General features: G+C 38.9%; 1 long non-coding RNA gene across 13 annotated transcripts in view; it reads left to right on the forward strand.

The window, feature by feature from the left end:
- The window catches only part of LOC103677340, a 114,056-nt gene that overhangs the window by 33,473 nt on the left and 64,590 nt on the right, over positions 1–15,993 (forward strand). The gene's annotated exons all lie outside the window — the stretch shown is intronic.

A 15,993-nucleotide genomic window follows, 5' to 3' on the forward strand; every position in this document is an offset into this window, starting at 1 on the left:
AAACATCAACAAAGACAAATCCTGGGACAAGACCAAACTGCAATTAGACTTGAACCGACACAGAGATATGGCCTCCCCTGTTAGTGAACTGTTGCTCACTTAGTAATATTTTTAAAATGAAGCTTGTATGTACTTGGTTCATTTAGAAAATGTAAGCTTTGCTAGAGCAGGGACTTTGCCCAGCTGGTTTCCTAGGTCCACACCAGTGTGGTGGTAAGGGCACAATAAAGATTTGTAAAGAAATGGTAATTGATCAGCTGGTAACTGATATTTGAGATTCCTGGGAATAATAATAGTGATACCTAAAATGTGTGCACTGCATAATGGTTTAGAAATCAGTTTCATGGCCATCATCTCACTTAGTCCTCACACAGTCCCATCAAGTATCACCATTGACATCCTTATTTTAAAGATGTGGACACTAATTTATTTATTTATTTATTTATTTATTTATTTATTTTTAAAGATTTTGTTTATTTATTTTAGAGAGTGAGCAGGGCGAGGGAAAGGGGGAGAGGGAGAGAGAGGATCTCAAGCAGACTCCCCACTGAGTGTGGAGCCCGTCAGAGGGCTCCATCTCACACCTTGAGGTCATGACCAGAGCCAAAACCAAGAGTTCAATGTTCAACCACAGGCACCCTAATGAGGACACTAACTTAATGCCACTCAGTGATAAGTGTCTGGAATTTTAATCCACACTCTCTAATGTCAAAGCCAATAGAGCACATTGCCTCTTCTGGAATATTGTATATTTAACGTAGATGCCTTGTAAATCTAAGTAGGCATATCCATAGTAGGAACGTGTATTAAATTGGGTCCTTCAGGAAACAGACACTCTGATGGAAGTGTATGAGGAAGAGGGAGTACCACTTATGAAAGATAAAGGAGGAAGGAGCAGAGAAGGGCAGGAATGCTGGAATGGCACTTGTGAAAGGAGAGGCAGAAGGAAGCAGAATCAAGGTGGGAGTGCCTCAGACTATGGTGCAAATTTTACAAGTCTTAGCCAGTACAACAGGAGTTCCAGAGCAAAGACTGCCTGTTCTGGCTATAAATGGCCAGGCTGGGACCTCCCTGTCTCCACTCTGCTCCATGTCTGGGTCTGCCTAGGAAGCACTTGGCCTTGGCTTAAAAGTTGAGGTGAGTTTTGCAGCAACTGTAGCTGGATGTTGTCGGCTACCTGCACTTCTTGCAGCTGAAAGACAGGCTCTTTTTGGAAGACAGAGGAAAATGGTGCACCCCCATGGCCAGCACAGCTTATAATATAGTTTTCTTAAGTTGGAATTTCTTTACAATTCCAACTGAAGTACCCTAGCTGGATATTGTTTTCTTTAGATAACCTCACTTTCTAGTTAGTAAATGAGGGCCCACGTAAGGACTAAACATGCCAGTTTAAAATACTAAATTCCTATCTACAGGATTAAGAGAAGACAGAGGTTTATAGTAAGTTGAGCAATTAAAATTTGATACACTGGAGCAGGTCAACTATTAGAAAATACAGGTGCTGCTAGTCCATTTTTCACATTCATGGCAGACTTGGCCGATTGATCACAACCGTCTTCCTCATGAGTTGTGTTGTCTGCCTCAAAATTATTCTCAGCATAGTGATCCAGACAGCCACTACCAATCTATCAACGCTGGCGCCTGAGATGAAACCAATTTATCATCCCAGCACTAGGTAACAGGGGCAAATATAAGTCTTTGAGCAGGTGTGTGCACGAATGTGTGTGTGAGTGCTAGTGAGATCGTGGAGTTAAGGGAGACATAACGAACACTTGGACTTGTTTTATCTGTTAGGGAATTAGGTTTCAAATTTTTTATTTATAAGTCTGTTCCAACTCAGAACACTCCTCTCACCCAAAAGCAATGCCATAAATAAGAATTTTACACAAAAGTCGGTGCCTAAATTCCTACTTACTTGTACATAAGCATCAGTGAAGATGCTTTTATCCTAACACAAATCAACACCCATTGGCCTTAATAAATAGCAGTTATTTTTTTCTCCCATAGTAAGAAATTTGCAGGTAGACAACTGCCTGCATAGGATCAGGGTTTTAACAATGCATCCCCATAATCCTGTTGCTATTTTCCTCATGGTTGCAAAATGGCTCTTGTTGTTACAAGCATTGTCATTGGTGGCAGGAGAATGTGGAGGTGGGGTACCCCCATTCATCAGGAAAGAAAAGCTGTCTAAGTAACCTCCCCCAGAAGACTTCCATTTACATCTCATGGGCAGACAGGATCATGTGACTATCTCTGGTTTTAAGAAAAATGAAGAAAGCACATACTTTATTTTCCAGCCTCTACGGTGGGAGGCAGCAAGGGAAAGGGGATTGGGAGCAGCTCTGAATAGGTAACCAGTAGTCAATGGTAATCATATTTTAGACTGTGGAGCAACTCTCAGATGTTTTTGAGCAAAGGTGGAAAATTATCTGTATTCATTCTTCTACTTATTCCTACTTTCCAATAAAAAGTAACTTGATGAAAGGAATAAAATGTCTCTTTACAAGTACTTTTGTTGGGTGAGGGTGGGTTCTACATATATGAGCTTTAGCAAAATAAATTCTTATTTTGAGCTTCAGTGAACCTATGTCTTAAAATCTAGTCATTGGATAATTTTGAACCAAGATACTGTTAATTCATTACTATTCACAATAGGATTAACCCAACAACTCACTGCAAACTAAAATGAGGATTCTAAAATTAAATGAACAATGAATTATACTTAAAGGTGAGAATGTCAGAAGTTGAAATCTCCAGGCTACTCATGATAACAACACTTAAAATGTACAGCATATTTACTAAACATTCCAGAAGTTCCAAACTATCTCTGTGTCTTTAAGCGGGTCACATGCCAAAGTTGACAACCCTTTGGTGCTATCCAAGCTTCTTAGTAGAATATAGAATTAAGTCCTTGGTAAACTCTAAAAATGTGTTAATTTTAGATCATGGTACCATATTTTAGTAATCCTTAGTAACATACTTTGTGGGTTACTAGAAAGTTTGTCTCATCTTATGTAAGAAAGACAATCTAAGGCATTACATGCCATTTGCTTCAAAGAACTAAAGGAGGGAAATTTGGGGGATCAGTTTTTGGTCCATCTATGGGATAGAATGTTCAACCATATTTTAAAGAATCATGATGGTTTGGAAGAGAGCTCTAGTTTGAAGTCAATAGCTGAATTTAGTTTTCATTCTATCTCTGACTGTGTAGGGCAAGTCCGTTAACCTCTTCAAAGATCACTTTCCTTATCAGTAGCCCAGAAATACTAATATAGAAACTCCTCTACTTACAATCAAGTTGTAAGTGAGTCTATTTGTTGAAACTTCCGAAGTGACTAAGCTTGCAGTCCCGAATGCATTTCCAAGAATAGGAGCATGAATCAGTTTCTCAAAGCTTTTAATTAAGGCTAGTGTTCTTGTTCATACATCTCCTATGCCATGTGGGCCTAGCTAAGAGAATAACACTTGACACATAGAAGGCATTGAGTGAGAGAATGATATCTTTTCCCCAAATCATCCTTGTTTGTATCTCCTGGAAGTCTGTGGAGGAAGATAACTGTTCTTCTTGGGGATCTCCTAATGGCCTGGGCTGTTCTGTAGCAGCCATGGTTTTTGTTCTCACCACCTCACTCCTCCTGTGGGTGGAAACCACATTGGAAGAGGCTAGAGACAAGAGTTTAGGAGCAGGCCCCTATCTCCCAATCCTCAAACTTCGAAGCTTAGCCCTTTCTGGAATTAACGTGAGACTCCAACAGTGTCCCTCTTTCATTATCTTGTTGGTATTGTCCCTTGGTACATGGACAGCACTTTTGTATGTTGTGTGATTTGTTCTTTGTCCTTCAGAATCATTTCTGCTCTTGAATAATTCATTCTACAGTCACACGAAACCTTCCTTTTCTGACCACTTTTAATTTTTAAAAATCTCTTCTGTTTCCATGGTAATTGTATATCTTGACAAGGGCTTTTAACACTATCACTGTTCTTGGACTTATCAGACCTGATGGGGTTAATGATGTTTGGAAAAATTTCTCAAAATAAACACAAACACAGCAAAATTCATGGATGGCAAAAAGTGCGGTTTTATAATCCAAAAGGCAGCAGCACACATTCCAACAATCTGCTGGTACCATGTAGCGTGTTCTCACAGGAGAGCTTTGTTTTTATCTGTGACCATCCATAGGGTGAAAGTCTGTAAGCAGAAAAGCATCTGTAACTAACCTACTTTCCTCACGGGTTTGTTGTCGGGATAAACAAAAAGTGGAAGTGTAAATTTTATTCAGATCTTCGTTATCATTTCCACGAAGCTTGCCTCATTTCCATACTTCCATGTTGGAACACCAGGGACAAATCTTCGTCCCACAGCAAAAGTGGGAACTTTAAGCTTAATCTCTCTTCATTCCAAACATACGAGCATGTATGCATGCATGCATACACCCACCTACACACACACGCACACGTGCACACACACACGCACACACACGTACACCACTCTCAGGAGGAGAGAGAGGGATCTGGGCTCATAGAGCTCACATCTCTCCCAGTAGGAAAAGGAGTAGAGTCAAAATTCTTAGTTGCTGATCACTTCTCTTCATTTTCACAAGACAAAACTTCCCGTTGTTTGCTTAATAAAAGGAAACAAATCATTTGAAAGATGTTTTGAATTGAATTTAAAAAAAGACACAGGTTGAGATGAGGGTTAGAGATTTTATTATATCCCGGAGTGCCTGTATAAATTACATTGCAGTGATGTTTAATTGAAAGCTTTTCTAGATAATAAATAGGAGACTCATTTACTGGCACTTCTAAAATGCTATAGGAATGAGAAAATGTAGATGCCAGCACATGTTCATGTAATCAAATAATGAACGACCAGTTTTTATGTTGAGTTTTAGAATCACACAGTTATAAACAATTTACATAGAAGGAGGGGTCATAGAGATAGCCTTTTGGGAAAACAAGATGGATTTTTCCAGCCAAACTTGTCTTGGCGCACAACTACCTTAGACATATTTTCAGATTTTATGAAGATATTTTTCCTCTCACACTTCACTTTCACTATCTAGAAGCCAAGTTGAGGCATTTTCCTTGATGAGTGGGACTTGTAAGGACTAGCTCAAAATTGGAGTAGGCTTTTAGCAAAACTTTCATGTAGGGGAAATTATTGCTTTAGCCTGCATCTTGTTTCAGTGTCTTGAGTCTAAGCCCTATCCTCACCCTCAGGCACCCAAATCTACTGCTGACACAAAATTCCTCACAGAAGCAGCCCCCTGAGGAAATAAATATTAAAATTGTTCAATTTTAGATGGCTGCAAAAGGGAAATTAAGCCCAGGGCTTCAGTTTGTGGGTATTAATCTCTGCTAATACCCACAGTTGTTTGTTTGTTTGTTTGTTTGTTTAATCTAAAGGTGTTTTTCTTCTGAGTAAGTGGTTTGCATTTTAACAAGGGTAAATAAATGCCTTAGTTCAAAGAAATGGCACCATAGGATTTTTAAAATACTACTTCCTCCAGGAAGTCTCTCCAGGCTCCCTCCATCTCCACAGGCTAGATGGTCCCAGTAAGATTCCTAAGCAAATGTACTTTTCTTGTCATGGCACTTAGAACCCATTATTGTGATCATTTGTTTAATTGTCCCTCTTCTAGTTCCACGGTGAGCTCTGTGAGTATACAGACTGATATATATTCATATATGTGTATGTATATGGTATTTGTATGCCATCATATAAATTCCCACCACCTGGCTCTGTGATTAAATACTTGGAGGACCTCAGGGTGCCTGGTCGACTCAGTTGGAAGGGCATACAACTCTTGATCTTGGGGTCATGAGTTCAAGCCCCACACTGGGTATAGAGATTACTTAAATAAATAAACTTTTCAAAGAATACTTGAGGGACCTCAGTAAATACTTGTGGATTGAAGAATGAATGAATAATGCTAAGAATTTCAGAAGCTCTAGGAAAGTGATAGGGCGAGGGAAGAGGAATGCAATATTTTGGAGGTCAGGAGGCTTTCATTAATGCCTCCTACTTAGTGATTTTATAAGGCTAGAGGGCCCTGCTGACAAGGCTCTGAAAATGCCACCTGAAGAAACAGATACAGATTTCAGTATCATTTAAGTGCTTTTAGAGACCCACTCAGCACTGAATGTATAGCCTTGATCTTCCAGAGCCACAGGTACGTTTAATATACAGAAATTATACAGAAAGTGTCATGGCATCCTTGTTCTACTCAATGAGGGAATCCATTGAGTCGAAACCTATATGGAGAGTACTCCTTCCACCAACAAAAGCAGAGAATGAGAAGAAAACAAAAGTAAAATCTTCCCACCTCCACAGTATGACATAGAATAGCCACATAAAAAGAGAAAGAAGGCTTCAGGGAAACACAAATAAAAAGAGAATTACTTCAGTGATATTCCAAGTATGTAAATAGTGGCTAGCATTTTGACTCGATTACTAGAGGGTATGAAGACTCGCCCCCCCCCTTAGCAACACAGTGCTAAGAGCTCTTCTCCAAGTAAAGTGAACTTGGAACAACTAAATGGGAAAACCCTGAGAATGGGGGGCAGCTAGAGGAATGCAACCTCTCAGAACATGTGGGGAGGCTCAGGAAAGGAAAATGTATCCCCGACCAGAGACTACTCTATAAATCCCGTGGGTGTCTTCAGTTCTTAGGAGGAAGTGTAACTGTTGGGGAAGAATTCAAAGTTCTTTTGGCTGATCTAAGAATTTAAGTGGCATGAAACACATTAACAAGAGAAAACCATATTTAATTACGTAGGTACAGGGGCTCCATAAGAATGTGATTCCCCACTACAGTTCAGCAGTTGAGGTTTATATGCTATTCAGAGCTAAGAAGGGTAAGGGTCTGGGACTTCAAAGGGAAGAAAGAATTCACAGGAAAATGGAAAAGAGCAAATACGTGTTAAACAAATGTTTGCTGGGCCCCACAGAAACAATGGGACACGGAGAGGAATTATAACAGACTTTGCTAAGTTTCTCCCTGTCTACTACACCTAGTTCATATCATAAGGTAGGAGTATCTGTGGCGGTATCTCCCTTCCTGGAGCAGCTCCTCTGTCTATATTCTTATCGGCAGTTAGGGGAATGGCAAAAAAGAAAAACTTCTTGAGCCTGTTTCTTAAAAATAATCAGCCTAAAATAATGCACATACCAAAGAGACACATTTTGGGGTAGCAAATTTTACTCCCCTACAGTCCTGCCTTTAAAACTGGACGTTTCGAAGTCCAGAAGTTGAGTTGGTAGATCGTTTCCTCTCATTGAACCAGTCTCTTAGTCCTGATGGTAGGTCAGTTCAGTGAAATTCATCTCAGGAGGCAGGGATGCAGGTGTGCCCCCAAAGTTAGGACTGTGGTTCAAAGTAATCAGGTATTCAATAAGAGGTATTTCTATGGAAATTTTTTTAAAAGAAAGAAAACAACGGTTAATGATTGGAACAAACTATAAACCCAGTTTCTGAGTTCTGAAGACAGCCGGTCAGGAAGCCTTTTAGATGGAATGGGGACAGGCAGTGGCAATCTTACAGATTTTCCTGGTTTGTAGTTTGAGTGTCTCTGATGGTCTTTCTGAATGGCCACACACCAACTGCTATGACCATGGTAAGTACATGAGCTGTTATGGTAATTTCTCTAAAGTTCATATCAAGTCATTCATATTCAGCCTGTAGGGCTTCAAGAAAAGGCAGTTTTAGTTCTCAATGATTCCAAGTCAGAAGGGTGGGAGAAGAAGGGAGTAGCCAGGCATTAGAGGAAACTAGAAGAGTTCATCATCGGGTCCAAGTTATAATGAACAGTATTAGAAGTGCTATTGAGGCATCTTTTTCTCCTCATTTTCTCCTCAGCCTCATTTCTACCAAAGGTAGCCAAAGTTAGACTGATCTGTTTGTTAGCAAAATAAGTCTAGTTTTATTAAACCTGGCCTGCTTATCTGCTTAAGTGCGGTAAGAATAGTGATTGATCATACAAGTTTTTAATATTTATTTATTCTTTTTTTTTTCATATAAATCTGCTTTGCTGGAACTTCCCATAAAGAATCTTGAGACTGAACTTTTTTTTTAAAGATTTTATTTATTTATTTGAGAGAGAGACAGCCAGCGAGAGAGGGAACACAAGCAGGGGGAGTGAGAGAGGAAGAAGCAGGCTCCTAGCAGAGGAGCCTGATGCGGGGCTCGATCCCAGAATGCCAGGATCACGCCCTGAGCCGAAGGCAGACGCTTAAGGACTGCGCCACCCAGGCGCCCCTTGAGACTGAACTTTTAACAGCTTCTCCAGCCTAAGAAGCCAAGCCAAATACTTACCATTAGGCCTTGCCTGCAATACCTATAGATTTATGTTAATTCCTTTCTTCTTGAGGTTCCCAAATATTCTGAGGCTCCTGTGCCTGCCAGGAAGTAATTTTTTTTTTAAAGATTTTATTTACTTACATGACAGAGAGACAGAGAAGGAGCACAAGCAGGGGTAGCAGCAGAGGTAGGGGGAGAAGCAGGCTCTCCACTGAGCAGGGAGTCTAATGTGAGGCTGGATCCCAGGGCCCTGGGATCATGACCTGAACTGAAGGCAGATGCTTAACCGACTGAGCCACCCAGGTGTCCAGAAGTAATCTTTTTTACTCACCTGGGAATGTTGCTGGAAACTCCATAAGCAAGGTATCAGGCTCATATTTCCAAGGGGCTCTACTGGGTCCATAATGTCAAACTTAGTTCATTAAAGCTGTCTGGTCATATCTGGGTCTATGCCCATCTCTCTCAACTATGACATTCCAGTCAAAACCTTGGTAATAATAACCAACGTTTCCAATTGTGTCCTCTTACAAGGGAGCAGATTCTTACTGAACTTACACAAGTAAATATATTGCCATAAAAATAAGAATACTCACTACGAGTTTCTGAATTCTGGAGGGATCAGGTAAGGAGAAAAAGATAAATGTAATCATCCTCATCAGTTCCTTCAGCCCCACATTATTAATTTTTGTTCGCTTGAATCCAGTTTTTCTACTAGTTATGGTCTAAATTTATTAGAAAGTTGTATTCTAGAGGCTTTCCCATGAATCTCCTTTAAGATGAGCATTTTTGCAGGAATTCTTTTTGTAAAAGCATCTGAGTAAATGAATAACGAAATTAAAAAGGCTTAAAAATAGCATGGCTAAGGGTCTGATTAGAGTTCATTACAATGCGCCTGACAAGGAAATTTGGTTATTTCTGTGACATACAACATTGTAAGATAATAACTAGAATTATGACTGATAACATTATACCAGGATATATCAGAATTTTAGGAATTTTATACAATTTCTAGAATACTTATATTAATAATATTTACCTATTACAATACAACTACTTGACACTGCTTCCCATGTAATTTAACATATCAAATAAGCCCAATTACTTTAATATCTCTCTTTTATAAGGAGAAAGAACAAATCTTTTGTGATTTCTCAGGAACCTTCTGAAAAATCCCATAGATATTTTGAGGTTAAAAAGAATTTTTTTAGGGGCGCCTGGGTGGCACAGCGGTTAAGCGTCTGCCTTCGGCTCAGGGAGTGATCCTGGCGTTATGGGATCGAGCCCCACATCAGGCTCCTCCACTATGAGCCTGCTTCTTCCTCTCCCACTCCCCCTGCTTGTGTTCCCTCTCTCGCTGGCTGTCTCTATCTCTGTTAAATAAATAAATAAAATCTTTAAAAAAAAAAAAAAAAAAGAATTTTTTTAGGATTTGATTTTTGGGAAGTTTGTCAAAAATATCAAAGGGGTTATAAAATACTTTATCAAATAGAGTCTCTGTGAAATAATACTTAATTATCCATTTAATCATGATAACAAAGACATTGCAGACAAATACAGAAAGTTAAATGGTCCTAAAAAGGAAAAACTTAGCTCTTTTAATATTGAGAAGATTCATTTTCTTAGGTAATCAAGGACCTGATTAAGACAACATGAAGCACAGGACATTATTTTGATAAAACACAGAAGTTTGGTTTTCTAGGCAGATTACTTTAAGAGAAAAGAGAAACCCTTTATAATCTGTTATTATAAAGAGCAGATCAATAATCCAAGAAAACTTTTAACAGACAAGAAAACCAAATTCTAATTGTGTACTAGTTAGTGTACTTTTGATATTAAAACTCATTTTTTTTAAGATTTTATTTATTTTTATTTTGACAGTGAGAGAGGGAACACAAGCAGGGGGTAGTTGGAGAGGGAGAAGCGGGCTCCCCGCCCAGCAGGGAGCCCGATGCGGGCCTCAACCCCAGGACGCTGGGATTGAGACGCTAGCCTAAGGCAGACGCCCAACGACTGAGCCACCCAGGTGCCCCAAAACTCATACTTCTACAAGTTTATTTTAATCTTAGCTAGCTTGATTACACATTAAAATTCCTTCTCAAAGATTCCATTTCCACAAACCTTGTATGACTTTCTTTTTTACATTTAGATTCTGTCCTTTCCTGTTTTCCATAACCAGTTTGATTTTAGGACAAATTTACTTCCTTTAACAAAAACATCTTCATACCTGATACCTTTTCTTACCCAAAGTATATCCTTCTTTCCTTGTATATACATTCTAGTTGCCTTATTATTTCTAGTAGCTTTAACTACATGTGTTAATTAGAATTCCTAATTCTTAGAAACTTTTATTTTTAGTGAAATCTAAGTAGTAATCAATTGTGAACTGTCTGTTATATCAGCATTCTTTAGATTGGCAAATTTATGAATACATTTCATAATTTCTAGAAACATACATCTTCAAAGTACAATCTTTTAATAAAGCAACAAAACATGTTTGCAAACAGACCCAAATTTATCTTTAGTTTCTCTGTAATAAGGAAGTAGATAAACTTATTTTCAGTAGTTAATGTTTCATTATTTTATCTTATTTGGAGATGATCTAGGTATTTAATGAGTTTCCATCTTTTAACTTAACTAAGCAAAACTCTTAAGTTTCAGATTGCCAAAAAGATTTTGGAAATTATCTTTAAGTACACATACCATAAAAAGTAAGTTTTGCTAAGAAGTTCATCTAAAAACTCTTATCTCACTTACATCTCTCCAAAGAATTTGCCCCCAATAGTATGTTTAGATTATCCATGAAACCTTGATGAGACATTAGACAAAGTCAGCCGTCATTCTAAATTATGTTTTGCTGACAAATTTTGCAACAGAGATAAGAAACTTATTTGACTAATAAACCCAAGTAGAATAAAAAGTTGTATGTCTGCATTATAGTCAATGCTGATAACTCTAAGACGTGCCTATTTTGATCAAACCAGCATCCTTACATTAGGTTTCATACTGAATATTTTCCCAGGCCATATAAACCTGAAATTCATTTGGATTAAGTTTCTATTTTATTTTTGAGAATTGTTATGAATGCTAAATTTATATGAGTGCTTAATTTTCTTTTTTTGTAAAGATTTTATTTATTTGAGAGAGAGAGCGCACGAGCAGGGGCAGGGAGAGGGGCAGAGGGAGAGAGAGAAGCAGACTCACCGCTGAGCACGGAGCCCAATGTGGGGCTGGATTCCAGGACCCTGGGATCATGAGCTGAGCAGAAGGCAGATACTTAACCAGCTGAGCCACCCAGGTGCCAGTGAATGCTTAATTTTCTTTAAGCTAATTAAATAGAATTATTTTACAAATTAATTTTGGTAATACCATCCTGAGGTAGAAAAATACTGTATTTCTAACAGACAAACATAAGCATACATACAAGCACAGAGATTTTATAGCTTCTATTTTAAAACAATATAAAATCACTCATTTATAATTAACAGTTGGAACAATTTAAGTTTACTCACTAGAATGCTTAAAAGTTTTTTACTATTTGTGGAGAAGACTTTTAAGATTTGTATTTGTCCCTGGAAGTAATCTTAAGGAGGCTATCGTCTAGAGTTTGGGCAAGAGAGCCCTTTCCATAGTTTGTACTTTTTTTTTTTTTTTAAGATTTTTTAATTTATTTCACAGAAAGAGAGAGAGAGAGCAAGTGAACAGGTGAGGGGAGGGGCAGAGGGAGAGAGAGAGTCCTGAAACAGACTCCCCTCTGAGTGTGGAGCCTGATGTGGGGCTAGATCCCAGGACCCTGAGATCATGACCTGAGCCAAAATCCAGAGTCGCGCACTTAACCAAATGAGCCATACGTGTGCCTCCCATAGTTCATATTTTTAAGAAGACTCTTTTTCTTTTCTTTTCTTTTCTTTTCTCTTTTCTTTTCTTTTCCTTTAGTCTTAGGTGAGTGTGGACATTGTTTCAGATACCTCCTGGGATGTTACATTTCAAAGACATGGTAAGATGTATTTTTTTCAAGAGACTGAAAAAGAATACAAGTTCTTCCAAGGAGGACTTTGGTTTCCTAAGGCCAATAATTGACAAGATTTTTTAAATGAATAGGTGAGGTTTTAGAATTGGTGGAAAGGAATAGATAGTTTTTGGATTGCCTGTAGAGTTGCATTTTTTTCCTTAGTTTTGTAAAGATTTGTAAGATAAGGACAGTTGCTCTCACCTTTTTTTTTCTTCTTAAGTGCAGGACAATTATCCTTCTAATGTCTTGATTTTTTTTTTTATAATACCTGCAAATGTCTGAAGGGGTCTGAGTGGACTTTGATTTTTGTACTATGTTTAATTTATTTTTTTTCTTCTAAGGATTTATTTATTCATTTTAGAGAGAGTGTGTCTGAGTGGGAGGAGGGTAGAGGGAGAGAATCTCAAGCTGAGCATGGAACCGACACAGGTCTTGATCCCATGACCCATGACCCATGACTCAAGCCAAAATCAAGAGTCAGATGCTTAACCAACTGAGCCACCAAGGCAGCCCGCTATATCTAATTTCTGTTCTTTTTTTTTATTTAAAGATTTTATTTATTTATTTGACACAGAGAGAGAGAGACTAGAGAACACAAGCAGGAACGGGAGAGGGAGAAGCAGACTCCCCACTGAGCAGGGAGCCCGATGTGGGGCTCGATCCCAGGATCCTGTAATCATGACCTGAGCTGAAAGCAGATGCTTAACCAACTGAGCCACCCAGGCATCCTGTTCTTTCATCTTATTAAGGGGTAATAGGACAATTTACCAAGAGGACAATTGTTCAGGATGAGAGCTCTCCAAAATTTTTTTTCTTTCAAATATAGCCAACTTAAAGGATCCATTGTGTGGCCACTGATGAGTAGAATCTCATATTAAACTCAAAAGTGACTTAAGCCAATAAGCCTTTTTATGGCTTAACCATAGATGCAAGAGGTATCCTTAAAGGAGAGTGAAAAAAAAAAAAAGTAGTCCTCATAAGATCCAGAAAGTTTACTCCCAAAATTAGCTTAAGAAAGATCTAGCCACAAGAGGGGTGACATCCATATTTCTATCCAGGCATATCTAGCCGCAAATAAAGTGCAACCCACATTTCTGTCTGGCCAAATTAGTGACAAGGAAGGTTGAGATGATAAAGGACCTTTATGAGCTGAAACCCCTTATGACATATTCTCTTGCGAGCTGGCACAGTTGGACAAAGAGAGTGCGACTATTGGATCCACAACCTATTGGGCTACCTGCCAGATGCATGCCAGTATAGGCATCCTCTGGTTGCTAGAGACCAAAGAGAATATTCTTACTGGTCATAAAGCTAAGCTCTCAAGACATAGAACAAGATGAGAGGAAAACTTAATCAAAACTATGGTTCACCATTTCTTATGACAAATGACACAAAAGACAGAGACAAAAGAAAGCAATGACTATCTCTGGGAGAAAAAGGATGAATAGAAAACAACAGTACTCATAATAAATTTTTACCAAAGTCACTTTACCCAAGGAAATAGTTCCATAAATATTTCCTCATGCTAATCTAAATTTAGATAAAGAAAAGTACTCTCACTACTGTTGCTTCCATTAGACCCTGCAGGCAGAGATCGGGAGACTGGTATGGTAAGAATTCTTACCTTCTGCCAGCTTTTCGTCGGAAGTCCCAGCATCACTCAGCTGCAGCAGTCCTGGGTGAGCAGCATTCAGCCAGTTAAAATTTATCCTGCTGGCTACACCAGCTCTTGGGGAGGAAAAATTTTCCTGTACCCCAAGATTCTTTTGTCTGGTCTAAAAATTAAATTGACATGAGACAGATTAACAAGAGAAAATCAAATTTAATTACATGTGTCTGGGGCTCCACAACAACAGTCAGGTAAGTGAGGCTTACTAGGCCATGCAGAGCTAAGGAGAAGGAGGGGCGTGGGGGGCTGAGACAGTTCACAGGAAAGCTGAAAGGGAGAAGGACAGTCCACGGGAACGGTAAATGTTTGGTAAAAAATGTTTGCTGGACCATACAGACAGTGGAACCCAGGAAGGAATTTTAGTAACAGACGATGCTAGTTTCCTCCCTGTGTACCACACCCAGCCCATCTTACACGGTAGGTGTCTGCGGTGATAGCTCCCTCCCTGGAACAGCTCCTCTATCTATATTCTTTTAGGTAGTTAGGGGAGTGGCAAAAAAGGGAAAACTTGAGCCTGTTTCTTAAAAATAATCAGCCTAAAATAATCTGCATGCCCAGGACACATTTTGGGATGGCAGATTCTGCTCCCCTACGTAAACTGTATCAGAACTGCACTGTACATATGCATATGTACGTATATGTTGTTTGTCAGTGTGACTGTAGTTCTTAGTAATACGGCATTCAGTCACTTTTACTTCTTTCTCTTTTTCCTTTTCCTCTCTCCCTTCCTCTTCTTCTCCCTCCCCCTCATTTCTTTTGTCTGTTTGATATTTCAAGTTAAAGAACCTATTTTGACAGTGTTATAGGTAAAGATATATGGACCAGGTGGACCAGTACATAAGTTAATATATAAAGTGGCCAAAAGTAAAAGTGTCCAACTTCTATGGATTTATTTCAATCTAAATGTGTTAACATGTTTTATTTACACACACACACGTTCTCATCTAATTCCCCCAACATCCCTACTCTATAATAATTTTATTGCTATTTTTTGGATGAGTAAAGAAATTCAGGTAAGTTAGGTAGCTTGGCCAATGACAACTAAAATGTAGAGCATGAATTTAAAGCTGCATTGTCTGGCTCCAAAGCCTATAGTCTGTTCCCTGCATATCTTGGAAGATAATAGGTACAACGTAGGACAAAATCAATGTTGTAATAGTTGTTTAGCTTAGATAAAGATGTAATGTCCTCATTCATAATGGAGTACCCAGCCCTACTCTGGAAGAGGAGATTGTTTTAAAGCTGTAAGATACCAGTAAGGATGCCGAAGGTATCCATGCACAAGTTTGAAAACCCAGTCGCTTCATGGTTTTCTTTTTCCTTTGGCTGGGCCAGTGGATACAATGACCACATTCCTGCATGAAGATCTCGTCCATGGTGGGTATTCCTGGATCAGTGCCTGAGGCTCCAGGGCTTAGGTGGGTTTCTCCAGGGTGCTGTCCACCCTACACTCTTCCACCAGGTACCTGTCCAGGTGAACAGCATGCTGACACCAGCCAGACTCTGTTGCTCCTACTTCTCCATACTTTACTTACAATATGACTTGGTACAGGATCAGAATGTTGACATATTTTAATTCACTCATATGCCAAATTGCAGTGTTTGTATTTGCAACTCGGAGAATTAATGAAGAGAATAAATAGAGTTAGGATGCATATTCCATGAAGTACTTTGAGCTTCACCAAAAGGGGAGACATATAAGACATTACATTTAGAAATTGTTTAGGAGCAGCAAATGGAAAGAAGCAACATTTTTCTTAAAAAAAAAACACATCACAACCCCTTCATTATGTGCAGCACACAATTTAACAGGTGTGTGATTTATTCATTTATTCACAGATTCATGGACTAACCATTCCATCACAGCACTGTTGTCTGTGAAGCAAAACATATTTACAACAAACTGTATCAGCTTCTTCAGAGTGACTGAATTAGCTGATCTCCAGAAATTCTTGACTGCCAGTTGAAAAGGAGGGTTAATAATCCCCAAAATGGTGATCATGAATAATTAAGCT

This window comes from Ursus maritimus, unplaced genomic scaffold, assembly GCF_017311325.1.
Source record: "Ursus maritimus isolate PB19 unplaced genomic scaffold, ASM1731132v1 scaffold_4, whole genome shotgun sequence".
Lineage (NCBI taxonomy): Eukaryota > Metazoa > Chordata > Mammalia > Carnivora > Ursidae > Ursus > Ursus maritimus.